Source organism: the organism of the source record quoted next, unplaced genomic scaffold (assembly GCF_019419815.1).
Source record: "Pyrus x bretschneideri cultivar Hongxiangsu unplaced genomic scaffold, Pyrus_bretschneideri_v1 Contig1, whole genome shotgun sequence".
NCBI lineage: Eukaryota > Viridiplantae > Streptophyta > Magnoliopsida > Rosales > Rosaceae > Pyrus > Pyrus x bretschneideri.
In genome coordinates, this window is record NW_025999390.1 from 9,347,439 (window position 1) to 9,359,008 (window position 11,570).

At 34.2% G+C, this 11,570-nt stretch overlaps 2 long non-coding RNA genes across 7 annotated transcripts; one reads left to right on the forward strand and one right to left on the reverse strand.

The window, feature by feature from the left end:
• Window positions 1-3,434: 3,434 nt before the first annotated feature.
• LOC103949091 lies at window positions 3,435-10,184 on the reverse strand. Of its 6 annotated transcripts, XR_007258467.1 has the most exons (5): window positions 9,126-10,173; window positions 8,763-9,010; window positions 8,106-8,197; window positions 4,557-4,860; window positions 3,435-3,809 (listed from the first exon to the last, which is right to left on the reverse strand). It is a non-coding gene; the product is annotated as an uncharacterized LOC103949091 (long non-coding RNA). The 6 variants fall into 6 exon arrangements; XR_007258470.1 differs by having other exon boundaries at window positions 8,106-8,999; window positions 9,126-10,184; XR_007258469.1 differs by having other exon boundaries at window positions 8,106-9,010; window positions 9,096-10,184.
• On the forward strand, window positions 4,575-5,860 carry LOC125477354. Its single transcript, XR_007258471.1, has 2 exons — window positions 4,575-4,657; window positions 4,703-5,860. It is a non-coding gene; the product is annotated as an uncharacterized LOC125477354 (long non-coding RNA).
• Window positions 10,185-11,570: the final 1,386 nt, after the last annotated feature.

Consider the following 11,570-nt stretch of genomic DNA (forward strand, 5'->3'; position numbering starts at 1 on the left):
TTTTCGGGTTTAAGTTTTCTTTTGTCACACATGTAGTATGTGACTCTACGGTGACTTCCGCCATCATTCTTTTGTTCACTAAAACCATCATCACCCATCACTGATTGGAGTGGCAATTGGTATCTTATTAATTCAAGTTTAATTACAATAATACAGAATGGTTGACTATAATCAAACACCGTCCCATGCGAATTATTATATAAGCACCATTTGCCGAAAAAAATAAATTATTATATAAGCACCAGATTCATCTTGTAATTATGTTTCTTTGATATTAAATTCCATAATTAGGGAGAACATCCCTCTCCTTCACCTGAAAACTCAAGAGTCAGCACTTGAATGATAATCCTTCTGTGGTGAATATCTGCCAATGCACACTACAAGTTAAACAAAACTTATAATAGTTAAACATGTGGGGGCGGCTGTTTGATTACGACTAATTACGAAAGCAACGTTGTTTGATTAGTGTAATAAACAAGGCACTGATTCATGATTAACTAATAGACTCTTTATAGTGTATGTATTAGAGGTTAATTAGGTTATTGGCCTTGTTGTGCGGTTGCAAACGTATGAGCTGGAATAACAGTTATCTTCCCTACTTCTGTAGTTCTGTTTTTATATATACACACCATATTCCATCCTTATCCCTGCCCTTAGCTAGGGTTTTGCCCCTTTGGTTGATTCGCTTGGACAGAGTTGTCATTGTCCTAAGAAGTAGTTACGCATTTAGCTTGTTTTAAAAGCTGTTGGGCACTATTTCCTTACAAACTGTTTTAGGAGTAAATTCTGCCGATGCGCTTTTAACTATTGCTACCAAACCGTAGTTTCACCACACAACTAAGCCTAGACTCCAAGGAAGCGCGGTGGAATAGTAGGACACCCAATTATTCCACATCTGAAACTTAACTCATCTTGAAACTGGGTTAATCTGTTAGGCGATCTATAGTTAGCCGACACAATTGTCTCTAACTGTAGACGTGTTAATGCCTAATTTTTTTATTGTTAGGGGACCCGGTTGATTGTCCTGCATTGGAAGAATAACGTTTGTTGGGTTGGTTAAGAGCTCTTGAGGACGCTTCTCTTACAAACTCTTGAAGGCGCAAGTTTTGCTTATGTGCTGTCAAGAACTGGTATCAAACCCTAGTTTCACCGTGCAATACTGAGCCTAGACCCCTCAGAAACATGATGTAAAGTCAGGACCCAATTGTTCCGTGTTGGAAAACCTAGCATACGATCTTGAGCTTGGTCGATCCGTCAATCAGTTATATCATGCATGTATGTGTCAATGTTAATGTCGGTATAAAAAACAACAAATATCGCTTCATATGCCTTAGCTAGCTATTTGCCTTTATATCATGATCACGAATCAAGATTATTCAACACAAGATAAAAAATATGACTCAGGATTTTGTCAATTAGATACATATGTCAGTGTGTCTATGCATGCTTCGCTATCTGCAATGAAAAGATACATGATCTTTTTCTGTTTGGGGGACCAAAGAGTAGATTACCAGTGATGTTTCCTTCTCTCCAGAGATGGGCTCACGGTTTTCAGTATTCATGAGGGAAGTTCCTAATTAATGTAAAAACATAAAGTCTCATAAAACTCATTTGCCTTGATAAAATATATAATTTGAGATGTAAATTAACTGTTGAAGAATAACTGACACCCCATAAAAAAATCCTTTGAAGAAGAATACTTTGTGTGGCCAAATACGTTTCTGAAACAGTAGTAGAGGTAATTAAACCAAACATTCTGTAATTATATTGAGACAAATAAAAAGGTTATGAATTCTAATTATCACATACACGGACGGTTGGACTCGTATTTTCGAAGAATTCAAAGGAATCTTATTAGTATCTCACACACTATCTTTTTATTTCGGAACATCATATAAAATAAATCAAATATAAACAACGAACAAAGATTAAACATTGCACGCAATCATGCATGAACTAAGTACATAAAGCATATGCATGAAATCCAATATCCTAATGGATAAAGTGTTGAGTTTCTCATCCATGCGCCTAGGGTTCAAAACTCTTCCATTGCACGGAATCATGCATGAACTAAGTACATAAAGCATACGCATGAAATCCAATATCCTAATGGATAGAATGTTGAGTTTCTCATCCATGCATCTAGGGTTCAAAACTCTTCCTTCCTGAATTATTGTAATAATTCGAAACCGTTCCCCTTCTCTTTAATAATAAAAAAATTATAAAAAAATAATAATTACACAAAGCATTGTTGTTGGACTTTATCAGGCCCTTGAACTTTGACAACGAACTAATTATCGGGCATATCGGCCTAATTCTAACCTCCTGCCAATAGGCCCATATCCACCATATGTGCTTCATGAAGGCCCAAATGCAAATTTGAATGCTCCCGGAAATGATATTAGACGATAGGCAAAAGGGAAAATAATCATGCTTTTCTGAGCTTCTTCACATATTTGTTTAATTTTGTCCGTTAATTCCATTTAATTTATTCAATCAAATAGCCAAAAATAGAAAGTGATGTTTTTTTCTTCTAAACAACGATCTTATATACATAGGGAGGGGGTGAACCTAGCCTAACAATGAGCTAGCAATTATATGGTTCAATTATGCGGGCTCATGTTCTCCTCCTCTACGAGTGGCATGTAGAATGAATGAGAATGTCTTAGTGAAAATCTAAGCCGTTAATTCACGTGGATGATAAGATCAACAAAGTATATTCAACCATAAATAGTATTTCTCAGCACTGTAGTTAATATTTGGCGTTGAATTTCATTTAATTGTAAATCTATAAAAATATATTGTGAATAGTAATTGTACCAACTCAAACAAGTGCACTAAAACAGTTACATTTCATGTTGTACTTAGATGGCTGCGTAGTCTTCAACAAAAGTCCAATTGACCTCCTTCTGTTGAATTACCTATTTCAGCCATAGGATGGTGTACATGATCTGGTCATGAATATGCACATGCTGCCTGGCCTGGCTTTCTTATTGGGTTGTTTTCTCAATTGAATATGCATATAAAAGGAAGATTAATGAAAATGACTTGAAAACTTTAAGTTTTAATAATAAATACAAAATAAAAAGTAAAGTGAATAGTACTAGAATTAACTTTTTAGTGTAAAAATATGATTTTTCGTTAAAATGAACAGTATTGGAAGTTTTTGTTAAAGTCCCCTATAAAAAATAGTTGGTTCTTTACTGAAATTTTTTATCTAAACTTTATTAAACTTTTAACATTACAACAAACACATGACGAAATAGGTTAATAAACCCGCAGTCGGTAGATTATTATAGTGGTTGGGGTATTCTCTTCAGCTCATTAGAGCTCCAGCGGCCAAATTAAGCATCAGATTAGACACCTACCTCGTATTCCATAAAGAGTTCAGCACCCAACTACCGAACATTTAAAAAGAGAGTGAAACAATTCAGTAGCACAATTAACTTTTGTTTCATACTTATTAACTATAATCATGTACTCATGTAGATTGAGCATGAAGTGATATGCTATCTCTTACACACAATTTATCGAAGTGTTACATGTCCCACAGTAGTTTCCGTTCGACGGTTTGAACATGGAAAGTTTCGATGGTGGTTTCCACTCGAAATCTTCTGTGCAGCAAATACTCTTTATCATAGAGTTTGATAATGCCAAGCCAAACAGTTTAGGTCACTAGGATTATCAGGGCATTCTGTCGCCCGCCGATCTTCCTTTGAACTTTGAAGTGATGACAGTGAATCCGGTATTGCGCTTCTGCAAACCTTCTCACCCCTTCATTCCACACCACAGGGCATTTCGTGACAGTTCTGCACGAAAATCAAATAATACAGGAAATTCATACGTCAGAACAAATACAAAAAACTAGAGACAGATGGAGAGACACAATAAACTATAGGACACGACCATATTTAAATGACGTATACATACATAACATAGAGGGATTAAGACTGCCCATACATTCTAACCGTATGTGAAACCAACACAAAATGATATCAACTTCTCATTAAAAAATGAGTAAACTACTGAATCTCCCCCTGACCTTTCACTTAACTTTCAATTTACCCCTCAACTCTTTAATTAGAAAATCAAGGAATTAAACTATTTCTTTTACCCGATTCCCCCCTACCAGTAGTTTTACATAGACTTCATCCACAGTAATGTTAACTCTAATCATATGCACACCACATGACTCTCATTTGAGGACAAAAATGTCACTTCACTAGATCTGCTGACACAAACTATAAAATCACAAATCTGCACAGGTCAACATCTTATAAATCTAGGGATTTCAATTCTTTTAAAGAACAAAACGACCGAACTACCCTCACATATTGCGCACATCCATTTAACATAAATTTGGATGGAATGAATGAAAAACTAACAACAGGGGGAAATAGGCCAACAAATTAGTTTGAGTCCTAATTTTCCAATTGAAAAGTTTAGAGAGAAACCGAAAGCTAAGTGAAAGTTCAGGAGAGAAATCGGCAGTTTACTCTTAAAAAACAGCCAATAACATCAAAACAAGAAGATGATGAGGTTCCGCACACCATTACCATTTGTGTCATAAGATAACAGTTTAGACTGCTACACCCAAAGATGAAATGGGACGTTCCCACCCCGTCCAGAGAACATAAACTTCATCATGGTGTTCAAGGTTGAAAGGTGGCAAAGTGCCAAACCTGAATGTTGAGTTCAGAAGGTCACAAAAAGGACAGCGAGATGACGACACTGGTATTGACGCGGTATTTTTTTCCAAATTCAGCACCAAGGCCACCAAACTGACCCTTTTTAAGAGCAAATAAAACAGGACTTTGGTAAGTAACAAGAAATATCCACGTCTTTATGTTGCACACCTGCCTGCTATGGAACAAATTTAGTTTTTAGTACACCTTAACGGCAATCGTTTATGTATTTCATTATCGTCCTAGTTTATCAACTGTTGTAATCATTAAACCCAAAAGCCTCTTCAGGAACTTGGATAACATCAATGGGAAATAATGCAACTCATCTGAAGAGCTTAAACAGCCCCCTTCAAAACAAATGTTCATGTTGTGATGTCTAGTCAATGATCATGATTAAACAATGTAAAATTTATTAAAATATAACGAAAATGAGTGAAATGAACAGAAGGAGATTAACAAAGAATACAGAACCACACGAAAGAAGTAGCAGCCAACTTTAAGTTCTAGTTGTAGCAAAAACTCACTTCTGTATTCCATGCACAAGGGAAGTACGCAAGAAAATTAATTAGTTCAGGAATAATCAACAGCCCTAAAGACTTTCTTAGGCACAGCATAAAAGAGAAATGGCAATAAAAATAAAACAATGGACATTAAATACCTATATGGTTAACATGGAATTTGCTACTTCAAAATACCAAGATTCTAGGACGCAATAAAGACCATCAAGTTGAGAATTATGCAAGAATAACGTAAAACAATGGAGAGAAGGAGAATCAACACTTCGTTAGAAATAATTAGGTCTTAGAAAGCAATGGACACATACAGTTAAAACAGTGTGAAGGTAGAAATATAATAGAAAAGCAAAGTTCAAATATACTCAAACCATGTTAAAATTTAAATATGTAGGAGATCAATGAGTGAAAATAGGAAACAAACTAATATTAGGAGTTACACACAAGCCTGAATTAAACACAAACCCCATTGTAATATGAATAAAAAAATATACTTTAACCGGTGCATGAAGTGCTCTGACAATTCATACAATTCCATGAACTAAACAAGGTAATGACTGATAAATATCCAAGCTTGGGAAACTTAAAATCATATTCCCAGAGACACAAGCCATTTATTTCAGATCTCAGAAAATTTAAGCCATTTGATTATGCCCACCAAGACCAAATAGTTAGAGAACCAATTTGGGAAGATTTTTCATTTCATGACATTTGGGTGGTTCTCAAACCGAGAAGCCTTGAGCAAGGTGAAGTGCAATCATTCTAAAAACTCCAAAACACAAGTCTTGAGCCATATGATGCTTACTAATATGTAATCAATTTATAAATACATCTCCATGACTCGAGTTCATTATAAGCTTCTCATTGCCATGAAATAAAGAAGAAACCAAAAGTTCATCATCACCAACTAGTAATTGATCTAACCCGTCGTAGAAACTAAACCAACTTATGCGACTAATGCAGAAGTATGGACATAGCTAATGATATTTCGTCTTGCAACAAAATATCCACAAAGAAAATTTAAAGAACAATACATATGTAAAAACAGTAATTAATTCAAAAAAATGAAACCACAGTAAAGATTCTCTCAAGCACATAATAAAAGAGAAATTGGCAATGAAATTGAAGCCATGAATATAATGATATTAGGATTGGCAGAGAAAAAAAACTTGGAATATGTCACTTCCAATACTAAGATTCTAGGAAGCAACAAAACCCACCAAGTACCAGAAAAAAGGAGGATCAAACCTTCGCTACAAAGTGAGAGAAACATGTTATTAAGAACAGTGTGTATGGATAGAAATATTACAGAATAGCAAGACCAAACCTACTCAAATACCATATTAAAATAGAGATGAATAAAAATAGGAAACGAATTAAGACAAAGATATCTGAAAGGGCTACTAACATAAGTCTGGAGAACATAACAGAAAAATCCGAACACATATTAAGAGTTACACACAAGTCCAAATTGTAATATAAGAACATTAATTCTCAAGACAAAAAAAACACAATATTTTAACTAGTGCATAAATTAGTCTAGAAAATTTTGATAAACAAGGTAAAGAAGCTCAACCGGGGAGTTCAATCAAAAGGATTTTCCAAGGCATATTCAAGCCATTTATTTCAGACTAAAGCTAATTAAGTCATTTACTTATGTCCAAACAGAATATGTGGGTTAGGCCAATTGGCTAGGACAACGTAAATGCCCGGAAAATTTAGACTCATAGTTGAGTCTTAAAAAGAGAGGCAAGGACTCACCAATGCACAGAAGACTTGGACCATCTCCTACGCAATAGAGAATTTGGACTCGATTCTCGTATTTGAGTCTACATATGAATCAAAACATCTCCAATTCACCAGATACTTAGGAATTATATACAAGTTTCCAGCTAATATGAGACCCAAAATCGGAGCCTATGGTGGATCCCATGCCAACCATCTCTAATACACATACCAAAATTGTTAAAAATCACATTGAGAGTTTTGACATTCAGGTTTTCTCTTCCAATGCACATACCTTAATTGTTAATACTGAATATTGGTTTGACTCCAATGTTTTCTATTCCTAGGAATAGACCAAATCTTAACAATATGCATAGGAAGAGAAAACCAAACACTCAAACCCACCACTATTTTTGGACTCAAATATAAAAATATAAGTCAGGAATATAAATCTTCCGTCATAGATGACCTACGTACCATTTGTTCCAAAATTTATTAATTTGTTATTTTGTGCTAAAACCTGGAATTGGCCCCAATATGAACCTCGTTCAAACCTTCATATGTTACAGGAACTCTGTGATTGAAATCAACAACCATATATTTTTCAATAACAACCTGCTTCGCACAATTAGTCTGGTACATATATATTGTTCAGACTTACAAGCTAAGTTTCTAATCTGACGACAATTGTCCAACATCTAACCTTCTAATCTGACGACAAGTGTCCAACATCTAATAAGGGACCCTTGAGCTACTACAATTTACTCATACACTCCAATTTGGATAACCATTTCTAGTATCCTATCAGGCTTTGGGATAGGTCAACTGTAATCATAATCTGTTTAAAACTTCAAACTCACATGGAAAACGGATTAGCCATGTAATGTTCTTCAAACCCGTCCTGGAAAGAGGGCATCTGGTGTAATGCTTACTACTTTGTAATTAGTTCTTAAATCCATTTTCCATGACTCACGTTCATTATCATCAACTAATAATTGACCTAACCCATTCCACAAACTAAACCAACATATTTTAAGTTACCCCGAAAGCATGGCGATAATGAGTATTTCTCCCCCAAAACAAAATATCCAGATTAAAAATTTGAGCATATGTAAAAACAGTACGAAACAGAAAAGAAATCGATAACTGGAGTACAATCAAGGAGATTACAACTGATACGTACCTTGGTGATTAAACATGCGCCAAATTAATGGAAGCAGAATCTGCTGCTGCTCACTGACGCCTAGACATCAAGAAGTACTACACTTGTACTGCCTACCAAATATAATTACAAGGCAACGACCAGTAAATTAAACATAAGAAAAGAACAATATAAACTAAAATTATATTTGCTTCAATAACAGGACACATTTCTTTTTTTCTTTCTTCCTTTTTTTTTTTTTTTTTTTTTTTTTCTCTTCTTCTGAAAAGGAATTTTGGTTTAAGAATCTCACTTATGACACAAAAAAAGCTGAGATCTGGCCAGATGGGAAAAGAGTAAAATGTGTCCATATTTAGCAGAGCTCTGACCTTAGGGTTTATGTTTTTTTTTATCAGCCGATTTGGGGAGAAGAGCTGAATGTATATTTGTGTAATAATTTACAGTTTTTATATGACATGCACAGAGAAATAAACTTGCATGAAGAAGAAGAAGAAGAAGAAGAAGAGGGTTTTCATAATAAATAAATAAAAGAATAATTGTGGGAGTTTCCATGAAAATAGAAGAGGGGTTCGGAGGGTTTTCATAAAATAATTATATATATATATATATAAAAGAAAAGAATAATTGCGGGAATTTCCATGAAAATTTGAACAGTAAGATAAGAATAAGAAGGCGTACCTTGAAGAAACATCAGAACCCCAAATCGTCCTCTTCAAACCATTTGAAGGTCTAGGACAGTATATTAAAAGACCACGCTTCCAACTAAAGTCATTCTTTACAATTTTAAATTCAATAAAAATTAATAAAACAGGAAAAATTAAATACATTAAAATAACTTATCTTGTATTTTCATTCCTTTGTGATTGTGAAGTGCAGTGAGCCACGTATGGTATGGTACGTCGGTCAAATCATAAACTGAAGGACACCTGTTACCGAGTAAGATAAGGATAATAAAAACAATGACAAACCCAAAACCTCAATCATCAAGTCATCTTTCTTGATTTTAAACACCTGGAAGGAAGGAGAATTGGGAGAAAATACCTGGAAGGAGAATTGGGAGAGCAGAACGGGCGGGGCCTGGGGCTGGCCTGGTTTAATTTCCCATTCCTTTGCGGGAAGAGAAGGGGCGTTGATGAGAAATTAAGGTTTTGAACGTTGACGATCAAAATTAAGTGGTGAAATAATGCCAGCGAGCGCGCAGATAGCAGCTGACAGAGAGAGAGGTGAGCACGCACCGCCCAAAGGTATGATTTTATACAATTGCTGCCTGTGTGTGCTCACTCTCTTCTGTCAACTACGCTCAGCTTAACCTACAGTTCTCTTCCTTCTTTCTAATATATACAAATATACATATATATACAGCTAATTAGATACACCAAGTGCAATGGTCAGCCTAGCAGCTTTCCTTCACTCAAGGAATATCATGTTTTCATTAGGGTTTTGAATTCGGAATGCTGCCCGAATGCCCTGTCTACAGGATAATTCACTATTTACACAAGTGGAGTCTTTCAATTCATCATACTTGAGGAAGGAGGGGGGCCGATTTCAGATCCCCGTTATTTATAGTGAAAGCCAGGTTGGTGTATATAAGGACTCTCATCATCCATCCACGTCTGAATCGTGTCCGTGCATCCGACGTCTAATTACCAATAGTAATTCACTAATACCACTAGTAATTACGTGTTCAATTGTAGTAGTACTAGTGCTTTGGGAAGAAAAATGTCGGGAGACTCTCAAAAGTCGGCTGTCCATAAGTTCCTTCATCCCATGTTTTTTGTCACATTAACTCTGCAAACTCATGTTTTTGCCACAATTATGTGCTAACTTTTTATAATATTGTCTCAAAAACATAAGATGAGGAAGAGTTGAATTTTTAGAAAATCTCCTAAACATTTATTTTTTGAAAACTGTAAAGTTGCACCGCTGGCTTCGCACTAGTTGTGGAATGTTGTACTGAGGAGGGTCTGTAATTGCGTTGGCCTCAAAAGTCCCATTGGCCACTTCTCTATTGCGGTTGCTCCTGTTTCAGCCGTCGGATCCACGTATAATATGATTCAATCTTTAACTCAGCCTTTAGATTTAACTTAGGGTTTTATATGTATTGGAGCGTTGGTGTGGTGTTTGGTGGGGAAGTGTCAGGGGAAAGGACAACCAGCAAAATGGAAGGGAGACAAAGATAAAGACGTCCATTAAAAATCACCCACCCTTATACGTTTTCATCATATATCCCGACTCTGCATATGCCTAAACATGTGTACGCTGCCTGGCCTTCTTTTGGTGTTGTTTTCTCAGTTGAATATGCATATGATAAATAGTTGGTTCCTTACATAATTTTCCTTCATCAGAAATTTTATTAAAAAAGTTTAACGGACACATTTATGGGACGAAAAAAGCACCGAGTCCAATTAGATAACAAAATTGTAAGCGATGGATTACCCGAATAGTTATGACATTCGTCTTCAACTTATTAATGAGACATTTTGAATTAGACGCTTCATTTTTAAATGTCATAAATTAAACATCTATTCCTTTTGTAAATTTGATTAAACATTTTCCCTACAATTTTGGTACTTTAATTTTATTTCATTAGAAGTCTATTCACGTTAGTATTCTTTTTTTTCCTTCTATTTTTATGCATCTCTTATTATGATGATTTAAAAAAAAATTTAATTTTTTATTAAAATATTTATTTTAGTAAATTAAATAGAATGTAACAAAACTCGTTGTTAGGTACGTTTGATTATAATGGTATATTTAATTACTTGGTACATTTGAATTTTTTGTCCATTTGACTTCTTGGTACATTTGAATTTTTGGTATATTTAGTTTTTTTTACATTTGAATTTTTAGTACGTTTGTTTTTAAAACATAAGTTTTATTACTTTTTGTTCTAATAATGAGGAATTACTTTAATTAATTATTATTTTTTTATAGAAAGAATCGTTAACAATGTAAAAGTTTAAATTACTTTAATTAATTTTTTTTTCTTTCTAGAAAAAGTCATTAATCAACGGATAATAACATGTTTGTTAATTCAAAATTATATGATTTATCCTTATTATTTAGCATTATCTACAATAATAAGGATTTATCTCCGATCAACTAAAAGTTGTTCCAGACACTTATCTACCAAAAAACAAGACTATCTAGAGCAATCAAACATATTTGTAAACATTCCAAAAAGATGAATATTCATTTTAATATAACTTATAATTGGGTATGTTTTAATTCGGGGTTGGTACGTTTTCGTTTGACATTGATACATGTTGGTACATTTTCATTTGGTGTGGGTGTACATTTAGATTTGAAAAGTTTAAATTTTTAGACTTAAATATAGTTGAAATTATTTAAAATATATAGCAGATATTTAAATGTAAATTAATTTCAATTAATTCAAGTCTGAGTATCTTAATCAAATGTTTCAAAAGTTTAATAAAAAAACTCAAAAAACATAAATGTTTAGTCTACAAAAGTCTAAAATGAGGC